Here is a 27,963-nt window from a genome sequence, read left to right on the forward strand (position 1 = left end):
TTATTGAAGAAAAAGGAACAATAACTGGTGGAAGAAAGTACAATATTTAAATAGTTTGAGTTAAGGTTGGAAACATTACATCACCCCAGTAGATCAAAATTAACAATCTAAGGGGAAATATGTATCTAAACTTTACCAGGCTTTGGGGAATACTCTACCAAGTCTTTAATTAAGTTTCAGTTACAGGAGGAAATGTAGTCCTGAGCTGTTTCCCCCTCCCCCATGCACGTGCTTTGAAACTTGATAAGTTTCTGCTTGTGGTCCTTTGCATTTTTCTGCCATGAGATCATATGGGGTTCAGAGACCTCAAAAGAAGGGAGTGGAGTTGGCCCTCTTTTTCAGAGTCAGTAGAGGGGTCTGCTCTCACCCAACCACACACAGATATGCCCAATTCACAGATCTCTGGAGATTCACATGGATGTTGGGAGATGGGTAGAATTCGGACGCCTCCAATTAGCTGCTTCTTGCTTGGACATTAGCTCTCTGTAGAGACCAGAGTCATCCATGCAGATTCTTCAGAATACTTCTCAGCTTTATCCACTTACCCCAATGTTGAAAGCCAGGCTCCACTGGGTTATCAGCAGTTCCCACATTGCCTGTTCCCCCATTAACCTCTCTGTTCCTTCCTCCTTACAGTCTTAGAAAATATCCCAATAGGGTTTTGGAAGGGGATAGTGCTACTGAGCATTTTGTACCCCAGTCTCCAGTCCACCCTATCTGTAGAACCCATTCTCTGCACACTGGAAATTCACCCCAGCACATGGTGGATTGTTATGTAACCCCTTAAGCCCTGTTTTGCAGGACTGAGTGCTACTCCAGCGGTGCACAGGCCTGCAGTGAGGTGATGTTAATACTTGTTTAACAATACTTACATGACTAGTCCCATTGAAGTAAATGTAATGACTGTTGGCATTTACTTCATAAATAGAGCACTTGAAGAGCAAAAACCTCAGGAACTAAATTCAACTCTGACCAAAGCAGGCTCAGCTCCACCGGCTTCAGTTGGTTCCCTGTTCTATTGTCAGTTGTTGCTAAAGGGAAGAAAGTTGCACTGGGTTTCATTAGTCATTGGTTTTGAGACCTGTAGTAACTCGTCACTCTGGGAAGTTTCACTGGGTAAAGTTAAAGGGCTGGAGAGACAGTAAAAAAGAAATACAAAAGCTTCCAGGAAAGACTTTTATGGTCAATGTGGCACTTGTGAGTGAAATTTACCACTCCCCAGAGAGCCAGGCTATTTTGAGTTTGAAGCAGGATTTAAGTGGGTTATAGACCATACTTTTGCTGTCCCCAGGGAAAAATCTATCTGTCTAAGATGCAGATAAGTTCCACATTATCTGAGCAACTCACCATCTTTAATATATTGATCCTCATAGCATCCCTCAGAGGAAGGGAAATACTATTATTTTCACTTTACAGATGGGGAACTGATATACAGCGAGCTGAAGGGACTTGTATATGTCACACAGGAAGGCTAGAGCAGATCAAAGATTTGAATTTAGAGCTCTTACAGTATATGCTGGTGCCCTAAATACTGGACCATATTTCCTCTTGAAAGCCTTTACTAATGTGCAGTTGAGATACTCCAATGCTACCTTGTATTAGTCAACACATGTATGTTAGGCATAGTGTACACCAGGGATCGGCAACCTTTCAGAAGTGGTGCGCTGAGTCTTCATTTTCACTCTAATTTAAGGTTTCGTGTGTCAGTAATATATTTTAATGTTTTTAGAAGGTCTCTTTCTATAAGTCTATAATATATAACTAAACTATTGTTTTATGTAAAGTAAATAAGGTTTTTAAAATTTTAAGAATCTTCATTTAAAATTAAATTAAAATGCAGAGCCCCCTGGACCAGTGGCCAGGACCCGGGCAGTGTGAGTGCCACCGAAAATCAGCTTGCGTGCCGCCTTTGGCATGTGTGCCGTAGGTTGCCTACCCCTGGTGTACACCATACTAATAGGTATTATGTGCATGGTATTAACATTTATATATAAATAAAGTGTTGGGAAGTTACATTAACTAAATGAATTATGCTCTTCCTACAATTCTGTTCATCAAGTTATGTAATCCCAACAACACTTTGCAAAGCTGAAGTCAGCTTTGACATTAGAAAACAGGAAACTTGTCCAAGTAAAGATGCAGGAATCCTTTGTATCAAGAACTGTGAGAGAGTAGTTTTATGTCTCATCAGCACTTGGAATTTAGAATTCAAAATAAGATATGGGGAAATATAGGTAGGTACCTTCCAGTACCTGAAATCCTAGTATCCAAAACAGAGATAGGGAAGATACAGAACAACAAATTTAGGAACTGGGTCAAACTGGAGGGCTAGATTTTGGTGACTCATAAAGAGTTTTGTGACTTGTAAAATTATACTATACAAACTGCTAGCAGAAATGCATCTCTTTGAAGCATGCCTTCTGTGTAAGGGGAACACCCTGGAAGAATTTGAGCTAGATTCTATTCCTGGCTCTCTCACATCACATCCCAGGAACTCAGTGTCCTTATCTGTATCATGTGGTTAATAATATTTACTGACTTTGAGATATAGGTATGAAAACCACTTAATTAGAGCTAGGTTTTAACGTTTATTAAGGAATGTAATTATATTTATAAAATGTGGCTGTCCCACATTCTTTGAGCATATCTATATTGAACTTTCTTGATTTTTCTCTATACTTACCATATATACAGAGAACCTGGACTGATATTAAATGCCCTAAAACTTTGTTAATGCAAACTAAAGGTTACTCAGTGATACCTAGTAGCCTTCCAAAATGTGTTAAAACAAAAGCAGATTAAGCTACAGTGAACTAACGCTACTTTACTTCTGAATGAGCGTGTCCACACTGCTGTTTAATGCATCTTAATGGACTTTAACATCATACCTGCAGTAACTTTGTTTTAACTTCCCTGAGTATCCCTCTAATTTGGGGTCATTTGACCAAAGGGTTCCCTTGATACAACAGAGTGATGCTCCAATATCACTATTACAGGTATTCTCAGTCAGAAGGATCAGGAAATAGCGCTTTTACCCTTATTTGTCAATCTTCCAGGAGGGTGCTTCAGTAACTACAGAAGAGAGAAAGGATTCCCCTAAATTTCCGAGAGAGTCTTGCCATAGTTTGATGATCTTATTTAAACATTCCAGGTTTTATTCCTCAGCCGGGGATGAGCAGGGGAGGACATAGGCACTATTTTGGGTAAACAGAGAAGGGTGCGAGTTTCTTGCTGTGTCACTGAGAGGAGAACAGATTCAGATCACAGTTGCAAACTTTCACATGGTAAATAAGCACCCTGACTTTCACAATAAGCCAAAAATCAAGTTAATCCCATTTCAAAACAAGGACAAAAAAAGCCAATCCCTAAGAACCCCAACGCTCTATGTGACTAGATCCCCACGATGTGCAGTCTGGGACAGTAGTGGGCCCACTGTGCACCCCTGCTTGCCCCTTGCCCCTGCTTGCCCCCCTTGCTCCTGCTTGCTAGGAGCCGATCAAAAAAAAAAAGAAGCAACAAGTTACAAGCCAAACAAACAACAAGCTAAAATCCCAAAACTAGCCAATAAGCAACTCACAAGTCAATTAAGCCAAAAACAAGCCCAATTTCTGCATTTTTTCCATGGGTTTGGCATGTCTGATTCAGATTTTAACCTTGCACATTAGAAATGACTATAGTAATTAACAATATATTCAAGGGATAGGTGATATCTCTACACATCACTCCTGATTCCATCCATGTTGATCATGGAATGACCATAATCAGGGTCAAAGATGGTGGACAGACTGCAACAGAGGCACAACCCTGAACAAGGTGGGACGCAGTGCGACTTATCCCATCCCAGGAGAAGCCTCATGTGTAAATTTGCCTCGGGGCATTCTAAGGAAGTGCAGAAGAAGCATTGCTCCCAGACTGGAGATCAAGGCATGTACTGCTGACTGCAGCCTTCCAATTCTGCCTCTCCTCCCATTTTGGGAATGCTGGCGTGGCTGATAGGATCTGCAAGGGCTGGACTTGTTGGCTCTGGAAGCGGGAGACAGAATAGTCATTGTTCGCCTGCCATTTAAGATGAGGGTAGATTGTGAAGCAGATTATTTGCCTCATCAGAGAAGCAAGAACCGCCTTCAAACTCTGACACGGGCTACCTAGACCTTGAGGGTAGGGCGGCTAGGTGTTACTGGGACTACTCACTCATTCCTTCCCTTCTTAGGAGTAGGCTTGGCTTTACCCTGTGGTGGCTGAGCAGAGTGGCTAAGTGTGAGGGCATGTAGAGTTGTTGTAGCTAGGTTGGCCCCAGCACAACTGATAGATGAGGTGGGTGAGGTAATATCTTTTATGGAACCCATAGGCGCCGACTCCATGACTGCTCCTGGGCTGGAGCAACCACAGAAATAAATTAGTGGGTGGTCAGCACCCACTGGCAGCCAGCTCTCCCCATCCCCTGCAATGCCTCCCATCTGCCGGAGGCCTGGCTGATCAGCTCCTCACCCTTCCCCCCAGCGCCTCCCACCCACCGGGATCAGCTGTTCTGCGGTGTGCAGGAGGCACTGGGGGTAAGGGAGAGGAGCAGGGACTGGGCACGCTCAGAGTAGAGGGCGGAACTGGGTGGGAAGAGGTGGGGTGGGGGTGGAAGAGGGGCAGGAAGAGGTGGGGCAGGGGGAGAAGGGGTGAGTTGGGGCTGGGGCCTCGGGTGGAGCAGGGGTATTGAGCAGTGGCATAGCCAGGTTTTGTGCTTGGGGGGGCACAAAACATAAAAAGGTGCCCCCCTTGGCTCCCCCTCTGGCCATGCCCTCTTGGCTCCCCCCTCTGGCCACGCCCCCAGACTGGACCCCCCATTCACCTTCCCTCCTGTGCTTCCAAGTCGGCCTGCTGCCCCGCGGCTCCTCCGGCCATGCGGCGGGCAGCGCGGTCGGCAGGCGCCACTTCTGCACCGGGCTGCTGCTGCTGCCCCGCAGTTCCTCCGGCCTGAGCAGAAGCAGCTGCTTCCGCTGAATCCCACCAACTATGCTACCGGTATTGAGCACCTGCAGGGCCCGGAGGAAGCCAATGCCTGTGATTGGACCAACTTCAGTGGGTGAGAGAGAGCTGAAGAAGACCTCTGTGTAAGCTTGAAAACTTGTCTCTCTTTCACCCACAGAAGTTGGTCCAATAAAAGATAATTACCTCACCCCTCTCTCTGAGTGTAAGGGTAGCAGTCTAATGCCAGTGCAGACGGTTTATGCCTCCCCCCACCAGGGCTAAACCTAAAGTAACAATCCTGTAATGCCCGCTGATTAGCGGTGCCCCCAGTCAGTAGCTGATGCATTTGAGCCTTCCCCAAGCATCCTTATTATTATTATATCATCAATTATATTTTACTTTTCCTCAGCTCTTGCTACTGCTGCCTGGGTGATGCATTGATAATGCCGTGGATGTTCCTTGCTGATCTCACAGCGGATTTCATAGCGGTTTCGATCCAGGCATGAGGCTGGGCTGTGAGTTCTCCTGCAAAATGGACCCTCCCTTCATTCTGAAACAAAGCTTCGGAGTAGTCGACAAACTGGTACAGGGTGAATGAAACATAGGATCCCATTGTATATTTGTCCAGGCTCCATTTCTTGATCACATACTTATCACAGACCCTCTGGATATAATTCTTGGGCACCTGGTGGATTTCTGCCAGGCCCCTCAGCACCACATCAACACACTTTTCATCACTGAGGGGAATGAAGAATTCAGCATCATCACCCCAGGTGTATGAAGCAAGGATCACTGGAGAAATTGTGGCTGGGGTAGTAGATGAATCTGGATGGACGATCAGTGATTGACCTCCCACCCTGTATTCCCTCTTTCTCCCAAAACTTTTCAGTACAGACCAAAACAATCTTAGTGGCTTCTGAGTAGTGAATGGAGCCCAGGGCATGGGCCTTGTTAGTCAAAAGAGGTGGTGAAAATTGAATAAGCCATGTGGCTTTTGCCATGGCTGTGACAAGAACGTAGTCGGACGTCACAGCCGAGGGGACCAATGCATCTGGCCTCTGATAAAACACACTCTCACTTGGTCATCCTCGTTTACTATCTTCACTACTGTGAAGTGAAATAGAACACCCTCATGAATATACTGGTAGAAAGTATCGGGAAGCTGATCGAATCCCCCAGTGATCTCATCATAACTGAAAGAAAGGGGAAGAAAAGAGGATGGTAAGGCAACAACATCATTGGGCAACAGTTATCTGAGAGAATGCCGCAAGACCAACAAAGAGAGCTGTAAGGAGCTGCATAGTTGAAGATACAATCTAGCCCCTACTGAGTGCCAACTCCAACTTCTTTTATTATGGTAGAGCGCCAGGTCTGCTGCTGTTAAGGTTAAGATCAGCTATCTGTTTAAAGCTTGACGCTGCTAAATGCTCTAAAATCTGCATGATTACTCAGATTGCCTTGGAATTAGTTCTGCCTCATGGGGGTACTGGGAAGCATTAATGATACTACTTTAGCGTCATTTGACCTAGGTGATTCTGAGATACAACAGAGTGATGCCCCAGTATGCCCATAACACATACACTCTGGAGTTAATTACTGAATTCCATAGGATCTGATCCAGTTAGAAGCTATGGACACTGTGAAAGTGATCCTGGTTTTTAATAGCTAGAGAAGTATAGCAATGAACACCTATCCTTTATGATAAGTCAGACCATCAGTGCTTACTTCAAAGAAGGCAACCAGCTGCATTGATAAGATGAGGTTGATGGACAGTTAAATGTATTGAAAGATGGATGGATCCTACCAGAAGTACATGTCTCTTCCACATATAAAGCAACTGAATAAAGATTCCTTTTTCCTTACCCCTTCTCAGAGAATGTAACATGGTCCATGACAGAGTGAAGAAATGACATCTGGAATTCACCATCTTCATTCAGCAAGTCACCGATCATGTCGATGGCTCATCTACTTAAATTTCCTTCTTTAATCAAATACTCCTGGGCGGGGAAGAGTGGAGAGGGTGGAAGGTGCATGCATATTATATCCCCATAGAGAATGACAGGCAAAGAGAGATCTCATTTCAGTTGAACATAGGAATTATTCCAAGACATAGGGTTTCTTTCTACCTCTCCAGCTCTTGCCCTGATGCTGTTAACTAAATACCAAGCTTTGTCATCAGTATTGTAGAATGGGTTCAGTTTCAGTTTAAATTTGGTAACAAATTCACACACAACCCTAAAGAGAAAGGAAAGGGGTGGAGGAAACAGAAAAATGTCAAAACTGAACAAAAGTTGAATTCACAAAACAATTCACTTTTGGAAAAAAGGCAAAAAAAACCCCAAAACTGTTTGCTTGAGAAAGTTTGACCACCTCTCCCAGCAATGTCCTCTCCCTCTCACAGGTTTCTGACACCTCTCATCTTTGATCTACAGACACAGCCATGTTGTGGTTGTACATGCAGCTGCCTCTGAAGCTACAGGTTAATTTTCGGTGACTGAGGCTCCCATTGTCTCTGTAGGATGTTCCACTCAGCTGTGTTGATTCCAGCTCAGTTCTTAATGGTGTGTTCCTACCATCTGAGGCATTTCCATGACCTAAACAGCTCATGCCTACTGCTCTATTCCAGGGGAAGCATTTTAAACCATTTGCACACATGGTTATCACTCAAGAAAATCCATGATCCAAAACCAGAACAGCTTACAAAGAAGGTATGAAAAGAATCATGCCTGGAAGATGGCAGGCTGGGGTCTCTGTGGGGCCAGAGCAGGGATACTTTGGGAGTTTATATTAGGGGTGGGCAACCTTTTTGGCCCGAGGACTACATCTGGATGGGGAAATTGCATGCAGGGCCATGAATGTAGGGTTGGGGCAGGAGGTAAGGGTGTGGTTTGGGAGAAGGATAGGAGGGATGGAGAAGGCCATTAAAAAAATTCACAGTAACGACAGCCTTCTGGTTGGGCTGTCCACGGGGGTGGAGTGGGCGGGTGCACGGAGCCTCCCCCCACGCGTTCTTACACGTCTGGGTGAGGAGGATGTGGAACATGGTGAGGGTTGAGGGTGGTTATACAGGGGCTGCAGCGGCACCCTGTGATCCTGCTGCCGTTCCTGAAGCTCCACCAGACGCTGGAGCATGTCAGTTTGATCACGCAGCAGCCCCAGAGTTGCATCCCGCCACCGCTGATCTTCCTGCCGCCACCGCTGATTTTCCTGCCGGTCTTCCTGCCGCCACCTCTCATCTCAGTTGTCCCTCCTGTCCTCACGTTCATCCCTCCTGTCCTCACGTTCACTGGCGTCTTTCCTGTAATTTGATACCACGTCCTTCCACTCATTCAGATGAGCTCTTTCATTGCGTGTAACTTCCATAATATCCGAGAACATCTCATCTCGCGTCTTCTTTTTCCTCCGCCTTATCTGTGCTAGCCTTTGGGATGGAGGAGGGATGGTTGAAAAATTTGCAGCTGCATGAGGGAGATAAATATTTAGAAAGATACATTTTACAGAACAATGGTTATACTCTTTCACAGTGAACAGCACTATTCACCTAGCACATGTGATTTCCCTACAAGGTCGCATTTTTCATCTTAATAGTGAGTGCTTGCAGCCCTGGAGTTACAGATCTCACAGACACAGGTCGAGGCATCAGAATTCAGCTTGCATGCGGCCATGGTAAGCCACTGTCTTTCGGCTTCTGTAGTGATTTACCCCTCCCCCCCAACGCATGGCTAATACCACGCTAGCTCCCTGATAATCAACAACCTTCCCACCCCCCCACCCACTGCGTGGCTGGTAGCTTGGGGAAGATCGCCGGTGACCAAACACAAAAAAGATCATCGGCATTTCACTCCTCCCCTCCCCCCGCTTCGCTACGTGCAGGAAAGGTTTTTTTTTAAGCTGCTGCAGTCCACGAACCCAGTAGTAAAATGGCCACCCCCCTTACTTAAATTCCTGATTTTTAACCAGGTTATCCTGAATGATATCACTTTGCTGAGGATAACACAACAAGATAAAGAGGGATGCTTCTTGAATGCCAGCAGTCACCGGGACCATACGCTGCTATGCTTTGCCACGCAATGATACCTGATTACTTGCTACATGCATGACGTGGTAAAGTGTCCTACCATGGTGGGCGGAACAAGGCTGCCTTGCCCAGAAACCTTCTGCAAAGGCTTCTGGAGTACCTACAGGAGCACTTCATCGAGATGTCCCTGGAGGATTTCCTCTCAATCCCCGGACATGTTAACAAACTTTTCTAAGTAACTATACTGTCTGCGAATGCTTCCCAAGTCCTCAGGGCAAATCAATCATTAAAAAAGGCTTGCTTAAAAAACAATGTTTGCTATTTGCAAAGGTACACTCACCAGAGCTCCCTTCCATGGCGTCATTGTCTGGGATAGTTGCTTGTGAGGGCTGGGAGGAGGGTAATTCCGTCAGGGTGATAAAAAGCTCCTGGCTGCTGGGGCTCACGGAGTGCTGTGTGCTCTCTGCTAGGTCTTCCTCCTCTTCTTCATCTTCATCTTCCCCGTCTGCATAATCCTCAGCCATGGCAGAGATTACAACCCCCACCTCGGAATCCACGATCAGGGGTGGGGTACTTGTGGCGCAGCCCCCTAAAATTGCATGCAGCTCAGCATAGAAGCGGCATGTTTTTCGACCTGCCCCGGACCTTCCGTTTGCTTCTTTGGTTTTCTGGTAGGCTTGTCTGAGCTCCTTAACTTTCACTCTGCACTGCACTGAGTCCCTGCTGTGGCCTTTATCCGTCATAGCCTTAGAAATTCTTTCAAATACTTTTTCATTTCGTCTTTTGGAACGCAGTTCTGTTAGCACTGAATCCTCTCCCCATATAGCGATCAGATCCAGTACCTCCCGTGCAGTCCATGCTGGGGCTCTTTTTCGATTCTCAGGAGACTGCATTGTTACCTGTGCTGATGAGCTGTGCGTGGTCACCTGTGCTGATGAGCTCTCCACGCTGGGGAAGCAGGAAATGAATTTCAAAAGTTCGCGGGGCTTTTCCTGTCTACCTGGCGAGTGTATCCGAGTTCAGAATGCTGTCCAGAGCGGTCACTGGTGCACTGTGGGATACCGCCCGGAGGCCAGTACCGTCGATTTGCGGCCACACTAACCCTATTCCAATATGTTAATACCGATATTAGCGCTACTCCTCTCGTCGGGGAGGAGTACAGAAACTGATTTAAAGAGCCATTAAAATCGATATAAGGTGCCTCCTAGTGTGGACGGTTGTGGCGTTAAATCGGTTTTATGCTCCTAAAATCGATTTAAACGCCTAGTGTAGACCAGACTAAAGTCAAAATAGTAGATTTGAGTTGTCTTCCCACCAGGAGTTGAGCTGGACTATATCCAGTAGCTGTTGTTAGTGTTAGCTCAGAAGAGCACAGAATGGATCTTCCCACTATAGGATTTTCTTGACTGTCCATGCAGCTCTCTGTCTCTCCATTCACTTGTGGGCAATGTGGGCTGCTAGTAATATGATCAAAATCATATTTTGTTTGAATTTCTTTAAATTCCAAAGCAGTGAATTGTAGCCCATTGTCCATCACTACTGGAATACCAAAACAAGTAAAAGTGAACTTCAGTTTTTCAATAACACTCTGACATGTTATGTCTTTCTTTAAGTACATTATTTGTATGTACCTGGAAAAATTAGTTCACTCAACTAGATAATGATGTCTTCTAAATCTGCATAAATCTACAGCTAGTCTGTTCCAAGGTCTGTTTGGTAAACGTGCTGTTATTCTATATGATTTAGTATTGTCTCTAAAAGTTATTTCTACTGGATTTCCTTTCAAAAGTCCAATAGCATCAAATACTCCATTGAGTTCTTCCACCATTCTCACTAGGCCCACCAGGGGAGGGATAGCTGAGTGGTTTAAGCATTGGCCTCTTAAACCTCAGGTTGTAAACTCAGTCCTTGAGGCGGCTACTTAGGGATCTGGGGCAAAATCAGTACTTGGTCCTGCTAGGGATAAACCCCATGACCTTCTGGGGTTCCTTCCAGTTTTATGAGATAGGTATATCTCCATTTATTTTATTATTATTATTATTATTTTTAATGGCTGCCACACTGTGGCTAAGAAGGTTGTTGGTCTTTGATCCTTTGATCACATGCAGTCTAGATTCATAACGTTTGTCTTTGTAATTTGTTTCTGTGGTGAACTGGCGCATGCAGTTCAGAATACCTCCACGGCTAGTCAGACCTGTATCAGGTGATTTCAGCTCTGAGGGGTTGAAGGTGACTGTATGTCCCTTCTGATATGACTGCCATGTGCGCTTCTGAGTCAATTTTAATGTCAGTAGTCTTGCCATAAATATTTGGTTTCACTCTCAAGGCACACTCTGTGTCATTGCTCGTGGTAGATCCCCAGAAACACTGGTTTTTGATTGTCTGCAATACAAGCCAACCCCCTGACTGCTTTTGTGTGGAAAACAGCAGCAAAATGTCCATATTTTGTGCATTTATTATATCTTGCTGTTTTGTCTGGACATACATTTCTTGGGCTATGAAATTTTCCACATCTTGTGTATGCAGTCTTGTCATTTATCTGGAATTTGTCCCTCATATCCTTAGGATAAAGACTTGTAGAACTTATGCTGTTTACCACTTCTAAGCTATTGTGACAGGTTTAAGAGTGGTAGCCGTGTTAGTCTCTATCAGCAAAAAGAACGAAGAGTACTTGTGGCGCCTTAGAGACTAGCAAATTTATTTAGCTTTTGTGGGCTAAAACCCACTTCATCAGCTGCATGCAGTGGAAAAATACAGTAGGAAGATATATATATATATATATATATATATATATATATATATATATATATATATAAACACACACACAGAGAACATGAAAAAATGGGTGTTGCCATACCCATTCTAACAAGAGTGATCAGTTAAGGTGAGCTATTGTCAGCAGGAGAAAAAAAACCTTTTGTAGTGATAATCAGGATGGTCCATTTCCAAAAAGTTGACAAGAAGGTGTGAGTAACAGTAGGAGTTAAAAATAAGCATGGGGAAATAGTTTTACTTTGTGTAATGACCCATCCACTCCCAGTCTTTAGTTAAGCCTAATTTAATGGTGTCAAGTTTGCAAATTAATTCCAATTCAGCAGTTGCTACGAGAAAGCTGGCACAGCATAGCTTTCAAATAAGTCCCATTTCTCTGAGGTATAAAGTATGCATCAATCATAGGCAGAACCATTTCATAGTCAACTTTGCATCTGTCTTCAGCACATGATGGCATATATTACATTGGTAGATGTGCAGGTGAACGAGCCTCTGATAGTGTGGCTGATGTGATTAGGTCCTATGATGGTGTCCCCTGAATAGATATGTGCACAGAGTTGGCAACAGGCTTTGTTGTAAGGATAGGTTCCTGGGTTAGTGTCTGTGGTGTGTGGTTGCTGGTGAGTATTTGCTTCAGGTTGGGGGTCTAACTAAAACCTCTCCAGAGCATCATCAAGGATCTACAACCTATCCTAAAGGATGATCCCTCATTCTCACAGATCTTGGAAGACAGGCCAGTCCTCACTTATGGACAGCCCCCCAACCTGAAGCAAATACTCACCAGCAACCACACAACAAAAACACTAACCCAGAAACCTATCCTTGCAACAAAGCCCATTGCATCAATCATAGGCAGAACCATTTCATAGTCAACTTTGCATCTGTCTTCAGTAAAGAAGAAAGATTTGAAAGCTATGCTGTACCAGCTTCCTCATAGCAACTGCTGAATTGGAATTAATTTGCAAACTTGACACCATTAAATTAGGCTTGACTAAAGACTGGGAGTGGATGGGTCATTACACAAAGTAAAACTATTTTCCCATGCTTATTTTTAACTCCTACTGTTACTCACACCTTGTCAACTGTTGGAAATGGGCCCACAGAAGCTTATGCTCAAATAAATTTGTTAGCCTATAAGGTGCCACAAGTAGTCCTTGTTCTTTTCACTTCTAAGCTAGTTTCTCATGTTTCCCATTTGGCATGTTTGTTTTGCCTTTTTTTAAGGTCAAACTGCTTTGCTATTTGAATAGCTATGTGTAGGGTTAAGTCTGTTTTTAATTGTAGCTGCTGTGAATGACTTCACCTGTAAGCCCTGTGGTCAATCTATCTCTGATATTTTCAGATTTTACAGTCCCCAGATCAGTTTTCTGCCAATATATGGAAAACTCTGATAAAAGATTCAACATTTTCCCCTTGTTCTTGAATTCTCTGGAGAAAACATGACCTTTCATAAGTCCCATTTCTCTGAGGTATAAAGTATTCATCAATCATAGGCAGAACCATTTCATAGTCAACTTTGCATCTGTCTTCAGTAAAGAAGAAAGATTTGAAAGCTATGCTGTACCAGCTTCCTCGTAGCATAAATTAAAAAAAAACCATGAATATCATCAGTTTCCTTGTGGAGTTTGGTTGCAAAGCAAAACCTTGCATCCAGTATGTCCATTCTGAAGGTTTGTCAAAGCTGAAGTTCTCCAGTGACATGTTGATGTGAGTGACCCTGCAACCTTTGCTGCTGTTTCTTTTTTTTCTTTTCTTTTTTTCAGCTTGCAACTTTTGTTGCTGCTTCCGTTTTCCTCTGGCACCAGTTAGACTGCCTTAACGTCTGACCCATGTTATGTACCCAGGAGCGAGCACAGGAATTTAAATTTGGCCCCTTTTGGGAGGCACAGCAGCCTGGAGGGGGGAGGGATAGCTCAGTGGTTTGAGCATTAGCCTGCTAAACCCAGGGTTGTGAGTTCAATCCTTGAGGAGGCCATTTGGGGATTGGTCCTGCTTTGAGCAGGGGGTTGGACTAGATGATCTCCTGAGGTCCCTTCCAACCCTAATAATCTATGATTCTATAAGCCCGATGCCCCCATCCCCACCCAGCCATGGGAGGAGCTTGATCTTCCCTCCCTGCTTCAGCCCCAATCTGGTAGGAAATCGATTCTCGCTCCAACACCAGTCCCGTCCCAGCCCCGGCAGGAGCTCGATCTGCCCTGCCTCCATGGCCCAGTGGCTGGAGAAGTTCTGTGCCCCCAATGATTATTGGGGTGGGACTGTGCCTCTGCTTGCCCCCCCAGCATGTACCAGATACAGACTAGTTACAAAGCTTCCACCTCAGAGTTCCAAGAGATGTGGGCCCTTTAAGAGATCTTTAATATAATGCCAACTAAGGCTGTTCCCAGTTCTCATAAAGTATGGTACGCACCTCACCACCTAGTGGTTAAACTTTATAATACAGTTTAACATTTCATTATAATAGTGGCTTTCAAACAGGGGAATGCATACCCCTAGGGCTACCCGAGCTCTTGTCATGGGGTATGGGCGAAAAAATTCTTTAATGGTGGACAGACCAGGATTGGGAGGGGAGGGGAGAGATGCACACCTGCAAACTCCCCTGTGCAGGCTATCAGGCAGGGCAAGTAGATGCAGGGCTGGCCTTATGGGTGTGTGACCACCCAGGGCACCATGGCCAAGGGCATCAGGGTCAAGAGCAATGATCCCTCTTAATTTTTCCACCCATATTCAGAATAAATTTTGTTATGTGCACCAAGGTAATGTACAGATGTGTGCCACCAGTACAAACAAATAACCTAGATATAATATATACTTTTAAAACGTTACCAGTAGGGATAATTACATGAGCCAGGACAAGTTAGGCATTTTAGAACTCACTACTCAAATAATTAACTTTAAGTGTAAGAGCGAAATAAAAATTATGAAATACATAGACCAGACAAAACAATAAAATAACACACTTTGAAAGACTAAAATTACAGAGAACATATGTGAATTTGATGCTGTCAAATTTGCAGATGAACTGAAGCTCAGCAGTTTCTCTCTGAAGTCTGGTCCTGAAGTTTTTTTGCTGCAGGATGGCCACCTTAAGATCTGCTATTGTGTGGCCAGGGAGGTTGAAGTGTTCTCCTACAGGGTTTTTGTATATTGCCATTCCTAATATCTGATTTGTGTCCATTTATCCTTTTCCTTAGAGACTATCCAGTTTGGCCGATGTACATAGCAGAGTGGTATTGCTGGCATATGATGGCGTATATTACATTGGTGGATGTGCAGGTGAATGAACCGGTGATGGTGTGGCTGATCTGGTTAGGTCCTGTGATGGTGTTACTGGTGTAGATATGTGGGCAGAGTTGGCATAGAGGTTTGTTGTGTAGCCCTGAGGATTAATCTGTTGGTCTGTATAAAAAGTCTTTTTGATAAAAGTGTGTAGGCTGCATAGATTATAGAATCTTTATAATAAGCTGTAATGCAAGATACCTATAGACATCCAGGCCAGACACCCTGGCCAATTTCCTGAGTGACGCTGAAAGCAACCTTTAAGACCCTTACTCAGAAAAGTAATAATAGAATATAAACCTACGCAAATGTCTAGGGACCTTTTGAATGTCTGCTAACCTTTCACCTAGATAGGGTGAAGAGTGGGGGATTTCTGCCCACAAATCTCACACATACACCACAAATTGCGTACATATCTGTCACTAATACGCACATAAAAGGTTAGCCTATGAAAATAGGTACCCTAACCTTTCCATGGGGGAAAGACAAATTTTGGCATAGGAGGAAGGATTTCTCCCTATAAAAAGGGTGACAATCCACAATTAGGCAGGCGATATACCCATCTTTCTATTCTCCACCGTCTCAACCTGCCTACACCTAGGAAAGCTGTCAGCTACTGATAAGTCGTGGTGTTATTTCTTTTCAAAATTGTAAGTATAAAAGGACTTTAATTTCTGCTTTACCTCTAAGCATCTAGTTTATAAAGGGTTAAAACTCATAACCATTTTTCATCACTTCCTCTATCTATCAGAGGTGTGAACACCCTAGTGCTACTGCACTAGTGAATTTAAAACTGTTTATTATTATAGGTATTTTTCTTAAAGAACTGTGATATTTTGTAACTTTGTAATCTCAAACTGCTTTTAACGTTTTTGCATTTACTTCTTGTTTCATTGATTTTAAATAAAAGGTCTTGATTGACTAATTTTGTCTCAGTGTAATTTCCTGTCGTATACCCCAATCTCCTTGTATAAATTCTGTGAAGCCTGATTCAAGACGAACTTTATCTTCTGATCACACATATTGGCGAGCCATACCCATATTAATATCTATTAATTATTATTAATATTACTAATTAATTAGAAAATTAATTATTAAATACAACTAAATAAAGTGGATAAATTCCACTGTCCCTACTAACCCACCCCATATCAGGCTACAGTTGCATGGATTGGTTCCTGAGTTAGAGTTATTATGGTGCAGTGTGCAGTTACTGCTGAGAATATGCTTCAGGTTGGCAGGTTGTCTGTGGGCGAGGACTGGCCTGCCACCCAAGGCCTGTGAAAGTGTGGGGTCATTGTCCAGGATGGGTTGTAGATCCCTGATGATGCGCTGGAGGGGTTTTAGATAGGGACTGTATGTGATGGCCAATAGAGTCTTGTTGGTTTCTTTCTTGGGTTTGTCTTACAGTAGGAGGCTTCTGGGTACACATCTGGCTCTGTTGATCTATTTCCTTATTTCCTCGTACGGATATTCTAGTTTTGAGAATGCTTGATGGAGATTTTGTAGGTGTTGGTCTCTGTCTGAGGGGTTAGAGAAGATACGGTTGTACAACTGTATCTGCTCTAACACCTACAGAATCTCCATCAAGCATTCTCAAAACTACAATACCCGCATGAGCTTCAGTTCATCTGCAAATTTGACACCAGAAGCTCAGGATTAAACAAAGACTGTGAATGGCTTGCCAACTACAGAACCAGTTTCTCCTCCCTTGGTTTTCACACCTCAGCTGCTAGAAGAGGGCCTCATCCTCCCTGATTGAACTAATCTTGTTATCTCTAGCTTACTTCTTGCTTGCTTATATATACCTGCCCCTGGAAATTTCTACTACATGCATCCGACGAAGTGGGTATTCACCCACGAAAGCTCATGCTCCAAAACGTCTGTTAGTCTATAAGGTGCCACAAGATTCTTTGCTGCTTTTCCTCATAAATCATGTGCTTTGGCACCCTAATCATTTTTGTTGCCCTCCACTGGACTCTTTCCAATTTGTCCACACCCTTCTTGTAGTGTGGGGCCCAAAACTGGACACAGTACTCTGGATGAGGCCTCAACAATGCCAAATAGAGGGGAATGATCACAACCCTCAATCCGCTGGCAATGATCGTACTTATACAGCCCCAAATGCCGTTAGCCTTCTTGGCAGCAAGGGCACATTGTTGACTCATATCCAGCTTTTCATCCAGCAGTAGGGCCTGAGGAGACTTATCTCAGATGGGGGTAAGCAGTAGACTATCAGCAGTTCTCATACTTCATTTCACCCTTCTGACAACAAAAATTACTGCGTGAACTCCGGAGGGGGGAACCGAAGCCTGAGCCCATCCAACCCACGCCACCCTGGGCGGGGTGGCCATAGCCAGCCGGGCTTCGGGCTCAGCCCCAAGTGGTGGGGCTCAGGCTTGGCAACCCCAGCTGAGAATCATAGAATCATAGAATCATAGAATTCAAGATCAGAAGGGACCATTATGATAATCTAGTCTGACCTCCTGCAAGATGCAGGCCACATAAGCCGATCCACCCACTCCTTTAACAAGCGACCCCTGCCCCATGCTTCGGAGGAAGGCGAAAAACCTCCAGGGCCACTGCCAATCTACCCTGGAGGAAAATTCCTTCCCGACCCCAAATATGGCGGTCAGCTGAACCCCGAGCATGCGGGCAAGACTCTCCAGCCATACCCTCTGGAAAAAGGTTAAGAATATCATATCATTGACCCATTGTACTATTTACCAGTGTGGCACTTAAGCCCGTTATCCTATCATACCATCTCCTCCATAAACTTATCTAGCTTAATCTTAAAGTCATGGAGGTCCTTCGCCCCCACTGTTTCCCTCGGCAGGCTGTTCCAGTATTGCACTCCCCTGATGGTTAGAAACCTTCGTCTAATTTCAAGCCTAAATTTCCTGACTGACAATTTATATCCGTTTGTCCTCGTGTCCACATTAGCACTGAGCTGAAATAATTCCTATCCTTCCCTGGTATTTATCCCTCTGATATATTTAAAGAGTGCAATCATATCTCCTCTTATCCTTCTTTTGGTTAAGGAAAACAAACCGAGCTCCTCAAGTCTCCTTTCATACGACAGGCCTTCCATTCCTCGGATCATTCTAGTGGCCCTTCTTTGTACCCGTTCCAGTTTGAATTCATCCTTCTTAAACATGGGAGACCAAAACTGCACACAATACTCCAAATGAGGTCTCACCAACGCCTTATATAACGGGACTAGCACCTCCTTATCCCTACTAGAAATACCTCGCCTAATGCATCCCAAGACCGCATTAGCTTTTTTAACGGCCACATCACATTGCCTACTCATAGTCATCCTACGATCAACTAGGACTCCTAGGTCCTTCTCCTCCTCCGTTACTTCCAACTGGTGCGTCCCTAGCTTATAACTAAAATTCTTGTTAGTCATCCCTAAATGCATAACCTTACACTTTTCACTATTGAATTTCATCCTGTTACTAATACTCCAGTTTACAAGGTCATCCAAATCTCCCTGGAGGATATCCCGATCCTTTTCCGAATTGGCAATACCTCCCAACTTGGTGTCATCCGCAAACTTTATCAGCCCACTCCTACTCTTGGTTCCCAGGTCAGCAATAAATAGATTGAATAAAATCGGCCCCAAAACCGAACCTTGAGGAACTCCACTGGTAACCCCCCTCCAACCCGACAGTTCCCCTTTCAATACTACCCTCTGCAGTCTCCCCTTTAACCAGCTCCTTATCCACCTCTGGATTTTCATTTCGATCCCCATCTTTTCCAATTTAACCAGTAATTCCTCATGCGGTACCGTATCAAACGCCTTACTGAAATCCAGATATATTAGATCCACCGCATTTCCCTTGTCTAAAAAATCTGTTACTTTCTCAAAGAAGGAGATCAGGTTGGTTTGGCACGATCTACCTTTCGTAAATCCATGCTGTAATCTATCCCAGTTGCCATCGGCCTCATGCTCCGTAACCACTCTCTCTTTTAAGATTTTTTCCATGATTTTCCATACTACAGATGTTAAACTAACAGGCCTGTAGTTACCCGGGTCACTTTTTTTCCCCTTCTTGAATATAGGAACTACATTAGCTAATCTCCAGTCAAATGGTACAATCCCCGAATTTAGAGATTTATTAAAGATCATCGTTAACGGGCTAGCAATATCACTCGCCAATTCCCTTAATATTCTAGGATGAAGATTATCCAGGCCCCCCGATTTACTTCCGTTAAGCTGTTCAAGTTTGGCTTCTACCTCAGATACCGTAATGTCTACCCCCATATCTTCATTCCCATCGGTCCCTCTATCACTATTCCTTAGCCCTTCATTAGCCTCATTAAAGACCAAGACAAAATATTCGTTCAGATATTGTGCCATTCCAAGATTATCCCTGATCTCCACTCTGTTTAAAGTTTTAAGCAGTCCCATTTCTTCTTTCTTGGTTTTCTTCCGATTTATATGGCTAAAAAACCGTTTGCTATTGGTTTTAATCCCCTTCGCTAGGTCCATCTCCACCCGTCGCTTTGCCTTTCTCACTGCTTCCCTACACCCTCTGACCTCAATAAGGTAGGTTTCTTTGCTGATCCCTCCCTTTTTCCACTCCTGGTATGCTTTCTGTTTTTTCTTAATGACCCCTCTAAGACGCTTGCTCATCCAGCTCGGTCTAAAACTGCTACCTACGAGCCGTTTTCCCTTTCTCGGGATACATGCCTCTGACAACTCCTGCAACTTCAACCTGAAGTAACCCCAGGCGTCATCTGCCTTTAGATCCCTAAATATGTTAGTCCAGTCCACTTCCCTAACTAGTCGCCTTAATTTAGTAAAGTTAGCCCTTTTGAAATCGTAAACCCTAGTCTCAGATGCACTATTGATTATCCTCTCATTTATTTTGAAACAAATTAGCTCATGATCACTCGAGCCAAGGTTGTCCCCTACAACTATTTCCTCAACAAGGTCCTCGTTACTCACCAAAATCAGATCTAAAATGGCATTCCCCCTAGTCGGTTCAGCAACCACTTGATGAAGGAATTCATCAGCTATCACGTCTAGGAAAAGCTGAGCCCTATTATTATTACTAGCATTTGTTTCCCAATCTATATCAGGGAAGTTAAAGTCCCCCATGATCAAGCAGTTCCTATTAGTATTTACCTCCTTAAAAACATTAAAGAGCTCTCTATCCGTCTCCAAGCTAGATCCCGGCGGTCTATAGCACACCCCAATCACTGTCCTGGGTGAGGCTCTGGTAGTTTTCTTCCCCAATGTGACCATTGCCCAGACAGACTCCGTATTATCCATTGAATTGCTAGTTATTTCATTACATTTCACCTCATTATTGATATACAATGCTACTCCCCCACCTTTACCTTTGCATCGGTCTTTCCTAAACAGCACATACCCTTCCATACCTGTACTCCAGTCATGGCTACCGTTCCACCATGTTTCGGTTATTCCTACGATATCCGGTTTCAGTTCTCGGACCAGGAGCTCCAGTTCCTCCATTTTGTTACCTAAGCTTCTCGCATTGGTGAACAAACATCCTAATTTTTGCTGTTGGGCTCCTCTCACTCTTTTCACCCAACTTGGTAGGGACACAGTACTACCAGTATGACCTGTAGATCTAGTATCCGTCCCCTCCCTCTTCCTTACACCTAACCGTCCCCTTCTGGCTATATCTGTTGTTATCTTGTTGTTCTCACTCCCAATGTATAAATTTGGCGTGGAAAGCACCAGGACCTCTCCCAACCGTCCCCCCCCAGTGTCTTGTTTAAAGCTCTTTTAATCAGATGAGCCAGCCTCCCTCCTAGAAGTCTACTTCCTTCCCTACTTAGGTGGAGCCCATCCCGTGAGAACAGTTGTCTGTCCCCAAAAGCCTCCCAGTGCCCATACATCCCAAAGCCCTCCTTGTAACACCACTCTCTCAGCCAACTATTAATCATCACTATCCTCTCACCCCTTTGGCGCCCTTCCCTAGGGACAGGTAGGATCCCACTGAAGATCACCTGAGCCTCAATTTCCTTGAGCGTCTTACCCAACCTGGCATAGTCTCCCTTGATCCTTTCTAGCGAGAATCTAGCAGTGTCATTCGTTCCCACATGAAGGATGACCAAAGGGTTCTTACCTGCTCCTCTTAGGATCCTTTTCAACCTCAGGTCCACATCCTGTATTTTAGCGCTCGGTAGACAGCACACCCTTCTCTTCTCCGGATCGGCCCTGGTCACAGGCCTGTCCAACCTTCTCAGTATGGAATCCCCAATCACATAGACCTGCCTTTGCCTGGGGACAGTGCGGTCCTCTAACCTATCCCCCGTCCCCCCTGGTTGCAAGCTCCTTCCATTCCTATCATCCCTTGTGGTTCCCCTTAAGCCATCCTGTATCCTCCCTGGTCCCAAACTTGGTGCTGCCTCCATTGACTCCTCCCCTCTTTCTATGGGACTGGCCGCTCGTCGCTTTTTCCTTGGCCTCCCACCGTCAGCTACCACCTGCTTTACCCCTTCCTCATTCTCCAAACCTTCAAACCTGTTCCTTAGCTCTATTTCCCCCTCACTGGCTCTCCTTTTCCTCGACCTGCTTCTCACGGTCACGTGCTTCCACCGCCCATCTTCCTCGTCTGGTGGTCCCCCCTCGTTGGCCTTAGCGCCTGCTCCCCCCTGTGCCCCTGGGCGTTCCCCTTCAGTTACTGCTTGCCATTGCTCCATCAGCTGCTCGAACCCCCTTCTATTCTCTATCAGGGTTTCTACCTGCAGCTCTAGGCCCTGGATCTTTTCCTCCAGCAGCTCTATTAGGCGACACTTCATGCATACATAGTACTGTTCTGGGTCCCCCGCTAGGACCAGGTACATACCGCAGCTGCTGCATGCTCTCATCCTCGGTGTGTCCTCTGCTGCTTGGCTCATGGCTGCTGCTGTCTCGGCCTTGCTCGGCGTTCGTATGTGGGGAGCACAGGGGACACGGTGCCACCCCCTTCCACCTCCCCCTGCAAACTCCCACTCAAACTCCCCTGTTAGCAGCCCTGTTTGCTGGCTCCTGTGCCACTGCCTGGCTGGGCGGCCGCTTTTATAGGCCCCTCCTAGCCTGGCTCCACCCCCTAATCAGGGCTCAGCCAATCCGGGCTCGGCTGCCCCTTCAGCAGTCTGCCCCTCCGGGCCTCTACAGAGAGATACAAACACTACACAAACAGACGCAAAGACACTCACCTGCTCCTCCAATGGGAACTCCCACTCAAACTCCCCTGTTAGCAGCCCTGTTTGCTGGCTCCTGTGCCACTGCTCGCAGCTGTGCCGCTGCCTGGCTGGGCGGCCGCTTTTATAGGCCCCTCCTAGCCTGGCTCCACCCCCTAATCAGGGCTCAGCCAATCCAGGCTCGGCTGTCCCTTCAGCAGTCTGCCCCTCCGGGCCTCTACAGAGAGATACAAACACTACACAAACAGACGCAAAGACACTCACCTGCTCCTCCAATGGGAACTCCCACTCAAACTCCCCTGTTAGCAGCCCTGTTTGCTGGCTCCTGTGCCGCTGCTCGCAGCTGTGCTGGGGATCTCAACCCGGAAATGCCAAGGGGCGGGGGAGGCTGCAGGAACTATGGGATAGCTACGGGATAGCTACCCACAGTGCAACGCTCCAGAAATCGACGCTAGCCTTGGACCATGGACGCACACCACCGAATTAATGTGTTTAGTGTGGCCGCGCGCACTCGATTTTATACAATCTGTTTTGCAAAACCGGTTTATGTAAATTCGGAATAATCCCGTAGTGTAGACATACCCTTTGAAAAAATACCTGTCTTCAAAATGGCCAGAAAGAAAGTCGCCAAGTCAGACAAAAAGGCAAACACTTTTACAATGCATGTCACTTAGTTAGAAAACTGCCCGTTTAGAACCTGGTGACTGTATTTTGGCTGAACTTAATAGAGGAAAAGGATGAAGAATTCCAGCTATCAAAATGAAAAAAAGAATTAATTGCCCAGATCATATGTGATTGAGGCTGACAGTGGAGAGTTCAACTGAAACCATCAAAATGTACAGTTAATCCCATAGAAAGAATAGACAGAGCAAACTCATCAGATTCAGAGCAAGAAGAAGCCTCGAAGTTACCTAACTAACCACAGCCAGTGATGCAAGTAATGAACAGCCAGATGATCAAATTGTGGTGCTTTTGGATTGTGTAATTAGAAAGCCAGTATGACTCAGAGATACATAACAGACTGATCCATACCAAACTTTAATGATAGCACAATAGTGTAAATTTTGCAATGGTAGGAATGTAAGACATAAAAGGGGAGATGTGATGGAATGCTGAACTGTACTAAAATATTTAGCCAGTATGTGGTGTGGTGTGTATCACATCTTACCTGAGCTGAGAATAGCCACAGCTGGCAGTGTATTAAAGATGTCTTAAAGCAATGATAGTCAGACTGCAGCTCGCAAGAGGGTCTTTAATTTGTTTCCTGTAGCTTTTTGCAGCACATGATATTAAAACACTGATTTAATTATTAACCAATCTAAGTTATTAACGAATGTTTATGCCATTAACAAATTAAGTGATTGACTTGCAATACATTATTAACTTTTTTGCTGAGAGAATTAAGATTATATATATAATTCTCTCAGCAAATTTATAAAAAAAAATTAAATATTTCCCATCTTATTGTTTAAATATGAGTAGTACTATAGTAAATGAAACAATGAAATCACACTACTTTGGCTCTTTTGGGTAATGTGAATCGCTAGTTTGGCTTCTGAACCACTGAGGTCTGAGTATCGCTGTCATAAAGGATCCACATCTCTGGATCTCTCTGGGGTGGGACCTCTGTAACCAGTCCATAGCTGGTATGTGACAGCTGTGTACTCCAAGAGCATACCAGGAAGCAAATTGTAACTCTAATTTCTGGCTACCCCTTTGCCTAAGGGAGAATTAATCCCTTTGCTTCAGAGGGAATTTTTCTGGGCCAATCCTAGGCACTGCCCCGCTAAGCTGGTTTAGATACACTGGCTGGCAAAGTAGAGCCATAGCTCCAGTCCACTCCCTGCTTCTCCTCACCCATTTGCAGCCCACCTGTTCCGGAAGAGTAACAGCCCCTCAAAGATATCTCTTTCTCCTGTACACAAACTGACAATGTGAGGCAATGCAGGTGGTCCACGCAAGGCAGGAAGGAGGCACCTTAAGCTCATCAGATACAAGCCCTTCATTATTTTTTTTCTAGGAATGATCATAAAAATCTTAAAACTGAGGCTTCTCCTTTTATGAACAGTTATTGGTGGCTGATAAGGGGTAAATGTATTACCTGTGGTGTTCGGGCAAACGCATGGGTCCGAGGTCCACATACCAGCTTTTGTCCTTATTGTGATAGGTCATGATGCGTCCTCCCACGCGATCACTGGCTTCCAGAATCAGAACCTAAAAACAAAACATAGGCCATGGTTTTCTTTCACTTGCTGGTTGCTAATGGTGAGATTCACAAATATAGGTGCCACTGGCATTCACAATCCCCCACCGCTCATCTGCCACTGAATCTTTCAAGCATCTAAAGTCACTCAGTGCCTACATTTTCACTGTCAAAGTTCCCTAAGTACCTAAGGTTCTACTCTGGGGATGAGTAGAAATGCAAAATTTAAAGGGAGAGATGTGATGGAATGCTGCTTCCCTCTAGGTTTCAGAACACCTACGCCCCAGAGCCATCTATGAACTGGGAGAAGATCGGTGTACTTCTACACAGCTCAACTCAGTCGCCATGGTCAGAGAAAGGGACACCCACATCAGACTATCCCATTGCCCACTAGTCAGGGCACTCTTCTGAGAGGTAGCGTCAGGGCCAGCACTACAGGTGGGTGATGCAGGCAACCTCCCAGGGTGCTGTGGTCAGGGGGGGGCGCTGTGGTCAAGAGGCAAGTAGTGGGGTGGGCCTGGGGTATGAAGCCACAGAAAGGAGCTTGGGGCAATGAGGGGGCAGGAGGCGGCAGGACCTGGGGGAAATAGAGGGGGATGGACAGGGAGGCAGCAGGGGCCAGAGGCGATGGGGGAATAGATGGGGTGCCCAGGGAGGCAGTGGAAGCCAGGAGTGCCAAAATACAGGTTAGCCCAGGTGCCCTTTTCCCTAAAGCCAGCCCTGTGTGGTAGATCCCTGTTCAAATATCTTGCCCTCCCCCTTGCCCCATGCACAGGGGAGAATTGAATCAGGTTTCCACCTCCCAGATGAATACCCTAATCACTGGGCTAGAAGTGATGAGGGAAGTCCTCCCGTTCCTCCCATCTCTGGCTCTTTTGTGTGAACTCATCCATGTGGCCTGAGCTCTGAGCATGGATCGGATCCCTTAGGGGGAGGAATAATGACCTTCCCCCAGTTCATGCATCCCACTGGGACAAGGGGGCCGGGGGCCTAGAGGTAGGCTGCAGTACGCATGCTCACAGACAAAAATATAGGTGCCCTCAAAGTTAGGCATTAAGTGAGTTTAGGCATCTAGAAGGTTCAGGGACAACTGAGCAGGGGTTTTGCAAATCTCACCGGGGCCTGATTCTGGGAGGTAGGCACCTAAAGTCACAGTTAGGCTCCCAAGTCTTTTTGTGAACCAGCCCCTTAACTTTAACTCAATGAACTTTGTGTCTGGAAAAGAGAGTAATATACTGCTTGTGTGCACACAGCACCCAGCCCACTGAAATTCACCTTGTTTTTGTCTTCAGCATTGTTGACTGTGTAAATACAATCAGATCATTTCAGAGAAGCACTGATTCCCTGGCCTGTCTCTGGCTCCTCTCGATCATTAGTATTACCTTGCAGCCAGCATCTTGCAACAGTTTGGCAGCAGTGAGTCCACTTATTCCTGCCCCTACGATCACCACCTTCTTTGAACGACACCCTTTTTCCAACCCATTTTTGGCAATATCCACCAGTTGTTCATAGTCGGGGTCAGTAAAGCATTTTTCCCACTCCTTCAGTTTGCTAGGGAGACTCTCTAAGCTTGGTGCTACCACAAGGAGTAAGAACTGAAGAAGTGCTAGAGACAGATATACAAAGAAATCAGATGACGCAAATGGAGAAAGAAACTCATTCTTTAAGATCGTGGAGCTCAGTAACATCACTGATGCGATGCCCCTGAGGTCTAGGAAGAGGTTAATAACCTCAGATTCTGGAGTTTAGCTATATTAACAGAGAGAGAATGTACTACTATGGAAGAAGTCAGCTGTGTGATAGTATTATCTTTATCTTTTTACAATATTTTTTCCCCAGTCCAGAAGTAAAATGAGCCAGAACTAATAAGTGATATTTTCCTTGAAAATATTTCAAAGGAAGTGTACAATTTTCTTTTAAACTCTCATGGAAATGTTGTGGGTTTGTTGGTTTTTTTTGATAATTTTTTTTCCAAGCTGTTTCCAAAGTGTTTCAGTTTTTAAAGGAAAAACAAACCAACCAACTGATAATATTGAATTTTTCATTACAAATGATTTGTTCAACATACATATTTGTTAATAATCAATTCAATTTTGTGCCCATTTTTTTCAAACTGCACATTTTGAACACCTCTAACATTAACTTAGCTTGCCAGAAATGCACCCTTCAATGGTGACTCAAAGAAGCTCTTTCTAAGAACACTCAGCAGGAGGTTTGCAGGATCAGGACCTTGGTTTTGAGTAAATGTATTTAAAACCTACAGGGCTCTCTTGTTCCTTATTATAGGACTGATTTAGAACATTGATGTCTGTTGATATGGTGAAAATACAGTCCACTCTTAATATTTCAACTGAGTCCAAGAGCCACGTTAGAACTTTAGTCAGAGCAGGACTATTATACCCATGATAAAATTGGTCTTTCTGTGTAGCTTTGAGTCACAGTGCAACCAAAAATACACTATTGGTGCTCTTTCCCCCAAATTCACATTGCCACACTTAACAAGGCGTAAAGGTTTCTGGGAGAAAATCAACTGAAAGAGAGAGAGAGAGAGAGAGAGAAACAGAAATACAATAATGAGAAAAATAGAGAGAGGAAAAAGTTATGAAACAAGAAACTATTGAAATATTAAGCAATTGACAAAGTAAGATGTGCCCCAAAAGGCAAAGTACCCCATTCTTCCACAAAAGTTTCAAAAGAAGAAATTTCACTCACAGAACCTGTCCATGTTCAAACTGGCAGCCCAAGTCATCAAGTGAGCCGTGTCCTTTTGTACACAGAACTAGGCTGGCTGATAAATATCCTAGGGGAACCTGCTGGCTCCTTGTTGAATGAAACCGGGACAACTGACTGTCACAAGGAATCACAGGACCACATCCTAGGAGCTGATCAGCACTGCCTCTGGCTTACTCTGGGTAAGCCAGTGTTAGCCAGGCATGTGGGACTCAGAAACAAAGGAGGGGTGGATGATGGGAGGCTCAATCTTATGCCAGACACCTCTGAATTAGGTAGCTCCCCATTGTCCCCTGGAAAGCACCCATGTTTCCATCCAACTCCTGTAACCTCCCTGTCCTCCAAACCCTATCTGCTTAAATAAGTCATGATTTTGGTCATGGGTAGCATGTGAAATGAGTGTTTGGGGAGGCTAGCCCCCAGCCCTACCTCATCTGCCCAAGGCCCATCCTCCACCCCTTCCACTCCCCACCGGAGCCCAGAGCCCCCCACTGTGGCCACTAGTCCCCCAACCCAGGCATGGCCCCAGCCAGCACCCCCAGCTGTGGAGCACTGGGTAGGCGGGCGGCGGATAGGCAGCATGGCCCCAGGCTTGGAGCTCCAGGTGGGCGGGCAGCCTGGCCCCAGCACCTTCAGCCCCCCAGCCCCAGAGGACCAGGTGGGTGGGTGGCGTGGGCCATGGCCCCAGCTCCAGCCCAGGCCACACCCCTGGTATGGGGGAGGAAGAGCCGCAGAGCAGGAAGCAGGAGGGTGCATGGGGGCGGAGTGAGAGCAGGGCCACCCCGGCTGTTTGGAGAGCCTCAGCCTTCCCCAGCCTTTGATACTCACCTCCCAT

At 45.2% G+C, this 27,963-nt stretch overlaps 1 pseudogene; it reads right to left on the bottom strand.

The window, feature by feature from the left end:
• Positions 1-5,374: 5,374 nt before the first annotated feature.
• LOC120383093 lies at positions 5,375-27,963 on the bottom strand (annotated as a pseudogene).

Source organism: Mauremys reevesii, linkage group 15 (assembly GCF_016161935.1).
Source record: "Mauremys reevesii isolate NIE-2019 linkage group 15, ASM1616193v1, whole genome shotgun sequence".
Taxonomy (NCBI): Eukaryota; Metazoa; Chordata; order Testudines; family Geoemydidae; genus Mauremys; species Mauremys reevesii.